Genomic DNA, 5369 nt, shown 5'->3' with positions numbered 1-5369 from the left:
ATTTTTAAATCCTTTTTATTCTTTTTAATTTGAAAAATCACTGACATAATATTTTTTTTATTTTTAATTAAAATAAATTTCATCAATAATCTTTGTTAAATGTAAGTATTTTTTTTGATAAATTTGTTTCATTTTCTATATGTAAGTAATTTTTGGTTCAGAAAATGTTTAAGAACCTAATCGCTTAAAATATAAAAGTTCATTGTTTTTTTTCCAGACTTTTTCCATTATTTTACCATACTGATCAGTTTACAGGTCATAAGAATGTATCTAACAAATTTGAAAAAGTCCAATGAGTTATTTAATAGGTTTTGAAATATCTAAGTACTTATTTGTTCCAAAAAAATGTCTGAAGACTTAAACATTCTAAACACTAAAATTTATTGGGTTTTTTCAAACTTTTCTTTTTTTATCTATAAAACTTTCTATTTAAATATATTAAAGATCAGAAAATGTGTCTGTAAGTAAATGATTATTTTGAGACGTGATAATTTAAATGGGAAAAGTTTAAAAAGGTCCAACAATTTTTTTTTTAATTTGAATGGTTTAGTTTTTAAATTATTATTTTTTAATGAAAAAGCCATTAACTTTTTCATTTTGAATGATTAAATCTTTAAACTATTTTTTTGAATAAAAAAAATCAATAAACTTTTACATTTTGAATGTTTAAAATACTGATTTTAAAAAATAAAATAAACAAACCATCCAACTTCTACTAGTCGGTTAATATAACTTGTTTGAGTTAAAAGAATGTAGATAACCAACTTTTACAAGTGCGATGATTTATTTTTTAAAAATATTCAAGAAGCTAATCGCTCAAATGAAAAAAGTCTAATGACTTTTTCATTTAAAAAAATAAAGTTTAATAAGTTTTTTCATTCAAAAAAATAGTTAAGAGACTTAAACATTTAAAATGAGAAAGTTTAATAGTTTGTTTATTCAAAAAAAATAGTTTAAGTACTAAAGGGTCATTTACCAAACTTTTACTGTGGTAAACGCTTACTAACAAAAGTCCCCTTTTTATTTACCTAATCGTATAACATTCTTAGTCATCAAAATGATTTGTTGATAAATATATTTAACTATGCAAACGCTTATTGGGTAAGAGTCTTCTTCTTCACTTACTGGATAAGAGTCTTCTTCCTCATGTACTATGTAAGGTTCTTGATGCCTTGCTATTCCTTTAACCGGGTAAAACTCTTGGTCCTTATCAACTCACTGATTAATATATAATTAACACATAGTAAACGCTTACTACGATAAAAGTTTTGTAAACAACCCCTAAATCATTTAAAATGAAAAAAATTATTGGATTTTTTTTAAGTTTCTCCAATTTAAAAATCCTCAAAATTTCAACATTTTGATCATACAAAGTTGTTAATTTTTAGTTTTATATTTCTTATTTTATTATTTTATAAAATAAATATAAAAATATATAAACAATTATCATAAAATATATTTATAACAAACATGTTTAAAACGTGTAAAAAGCTACATTAAAGGCCTACCCAAATATATGTACCAAACACAACATTCATATATTGTGTTCCCAATTTCATGTAATCAAAGTTAAGAAAATGTATTTTTCTTAGGATCCCGATCTTTGGCTTTTATATCTACTAAATAAAATAAAAATATATATTTTATTAGATCTCGACTTTTTTCCTTTTTTATCAGTTTAATATCTGATATATAGGACATCGACCCTACTTGATATTAATATCCATTATACTAGTTTGGTGATGTGATTCTTCATGCATCACTTTGAGTTTTCACTATTGTTGCTACAACTTACGCACTCCTCTAATTTTCACTTGAAATATCGTAGATTTTTTTTTTCATAGCTTCAAATGAGATTTCAATTAAATTTGTTAGAAAAGTTAACATCGTGACTTTATCACCTTAGATGAGATTCCAATTAAAATTGTAACTTCTAATTAAACAAACTACTAACATTTGTAGAATAATTTGCAACACTGTTCTCGAGCATAGTTAGAGAACTTAAATGAGCATACGGTTCTAAGATTGTTATCAACTTCTTTTAAAAACTTTTAATGTTAACGAGTAGTTGTCACATACACTTGACTAAACTTTGTTTAGAAGAGGACTTCAAATTTTAGTCTATAACATTTCTTTTGAAGATAATTTTATCGCCACCATGCGACGTGTGATTGCAACACTAGTATTTATAAAAAGAAGAATCTACTGCACACTTGAATATGCTACGATATATGGTACAATATCGATTTTAATTAAATGAGAATAGGGCGGAGGTTTGTAGGTTATTTAATAGTGTAAGAACATTCGTTATGTTGAGGTTTTTCACTAAGGTGATGTTTGTTTTTTAAGATGCACTGAAGTATGAAGTCTGATTTCACTTCTGATTTATAAGAGGTGGTTTTGAAGTTTGAAATCTTGATCAGTAAGATTGTTTGTTTTTACATCTGAAGTCTCAAATCTGAATCGGTCAAATTAATGCAAAAGTATAAAAGATAAATAGTCTTTTTACAAAAGTATAAAAGATAAACAGTTTTTGCTAATAAATCTCTTCTAGCCCCCAAAATATGAATCATTTGATAAAGGACAAATTAGGATTAAGAGATATTAAGATATACGTTTACCACTTTAAATTTCAGAGGACATTGAAAGCTTTTTAAGCTCTTATTTTAAAATTAAAACAAACATTTTTAATACTCAAACGTCTGAACGAATCAAATTTCAGAAGAATTAAGATGTAATTTAAAAAACAAGCAGAAAACCTCTACATATATTCATTGTGTGAAAAACCTCATCCAAGCTTTTTTAAACTTTTCAAAATCCCACCATTTTAACATTATAATCATTTATATTATTATTTAAAAATAAATAAATTAAAATTTTACAAAAACATATCTATTTATATCGAGAAAATGTACATAAGTTAGTATTTATTTATAGTACAAGTGTACAAAAAAATATTTTCAAAACACCATAGAATTTATTGTATAAAAAATCCATAGAAATTATATACGAAAAAAATTAAAAAAAGCTACTTTAAAAGTATTTACAATAAAAGATAAAATTTGGGCTATCAAGAAATTTGTAAAAACGTATAAAATTATGTACAATAAAAATTAAAAAAAGGTAAAATTTAAAAACTAAAAAAAGTTAATCTAAAAATATGTATATTAAAAAATAAATATTAAGAAATCTGTAAAAACTGTAACAATGAGACATTAATTTAAATATATAAAAAAATTATTTTAGTTATGATTTATTTAATAATTTTATTTAAATATACTTATTTTAAATATATTAACAAATACAATTGATTAAATATGAAACTATTATAGAATTTTATAAAATTAAAATTAATTAAATAAAAAAACAGATCATACAGATGCAACTTATGACAAAAACCTCTTCATTATCCAAAAAAAACCTTACAAAAAAGTTTTTGCTTTTAAAAATAAAACCTTTTAAAAAGACAAAAAGCTATATAGTGGATGGTGTTATGGTAAATAAAAAGAGAGGAAATAGGCGCAGGATAAGAACAGGGTGCGCATTGCGCATAGGTGGGTTTAAATAAACGGAGACATGTACTAAGGAAATGAAAAGCGTGCCCCGATAAGGAAACAAGTTCCCTCTCCACCGTATAAAGAAACAAAATCCTTTTTTTTTTAATTTAATAATTAAATGAAAATTCATTCCACTTTTTTTTTTCTTTTTCCTTTTTCTTTTTTCCTTTTTCTTTTTTAGAGAAGTCACATGCATGGAATGCAAATCACTCTCTCTTCACTCTTCATCTATTTCACCCCATAAACATCTGATTTCTCCAAATTGCTTTTGGTTTTCACATCTAGGGGCTGTTTGAGATTGCTTAAAAAACAATTTATTGATTTATTAGTGATTTATTTTGGTGTAATATCAGTGATAAATATTTTTGAGTGTTTAGATAAACAACTTATATTGGTGTCAAATCAATAATAAGAAGTTTTTGAAAAAGTTAAACTGACTTATAATAAGTTGATAAATGTTTTTATATAAAAAAATGTTTTAAATAAGCAATCCCAAACGCCTCTCCTATTAAAATATGATGTTTTCATAAGTTTTTTTTTAATATAAAAAATAATTTTTTGTTTTTTAAAATACATCAACAAATTTTCTATCTTGTTCACTAAAATGAATAATTATGGGGAAAACTTTAAATATAGAGAATTATCTAAAGCTTTGAAGAGAGAAATGAATTTTTTATTTAATACATCAATAAGAGTTAAATTAATATCGTTTAATATACATTTTTTTTAAAGAAAAAAGTGTATTGGGTTTATAAAAATTATAGAATATTTAAATAATATAGTTAATGATGAAAATAAAAAATATGTTAGAGTTGAACGTAATTTACTTTAGAAAAATTATTAAGAAACTGTTAAAGATGATCTGAAGGGATAATTAAATTGTTAGTTCATCTCGCTCCAAATCTAGATATCGTCCCTCAAAAAAACTATCTACACTAAAGGTTCTCAATTTTTTTTTTATAATACTCATGATCCCTTGAGGTAATATAGTTAAAGAACTTCCGTTAAGCTGAGATATGTGAGGAGCACATGAGGGTAATATGGTCTTTTTACATTTTTCTTTTTAGTTTTTAGAAAAATGAAAAATACATTAATTTATACTATATTATAAAATATTTGACAAAAACTCTTAAAGACCATTTTTTATGTACGAATATAAACATAATCAAATATTGGATAAACATCTCATTTTAAATATAAAAAATCTAAAATATAATTAGGATAATCATTGAGTTATAACAGAATACTTCGTTATCATCTTTATAATTTTTTTTATTAAACTTAAATTAAATTTCTTTGTTGATAAATCTAAATTAAATTATAATTACAAAAATTGAATTAAGGAAATTACACCAAAACACAAGAACTTTTAAAAATATTAATTTAATACTGATATCGATATATTTTTTTTTCAAAATTGTATGATATTTTCAAATTTATATTTTATTAAAAAATAAAAAACATTATTGCTTTCTCAAAACCACATAAAACCGTATTATAAAAAAAGAATAAAACAAAACACTGAACACTACAAAAATGCTGGGTATCAGCGAGGGAAATTTCCCTCGCTGATCCGTCGCTGAAAGGGTTGTCCGTCGCTGATCCGTCGCTGATACTCCGTCGGTCAAACAGTCGTAGGTAATGCTATCAGCGACGGATTTGCGACAGACACTTACAGCGACGGATCAGCGAGGGATGTACTTAGCGACGGATCTGCGACGGATTTGCGAGGGAAGTATCAGCGACAGATTTGCGAGGGAAATGTCAGCGACGGATTTGCGAGGGAACTTTCAGCGACGGATTTGCGAGGGA

The sequence above is a fragment of the Cynara cardunculus genome, assembly GCF_001531365.2.
Source record: "Cynara cardunculus var. scolymus isolate 2C chromosome LG 2, CcrdV1, whole genome shotgun sequence".
Classification (NCBI taxonomy): Eukaryota; Viridiplantae; Streptophyta; class Magnoliopsida; order Asterales; family Asteraceae; genus Cynara; species Cynara cardunculus.
The sequence above is the reverse complement of the archived record's forward strand: the minus strand, read 5'-3'. Positions refer to the sequence as shown.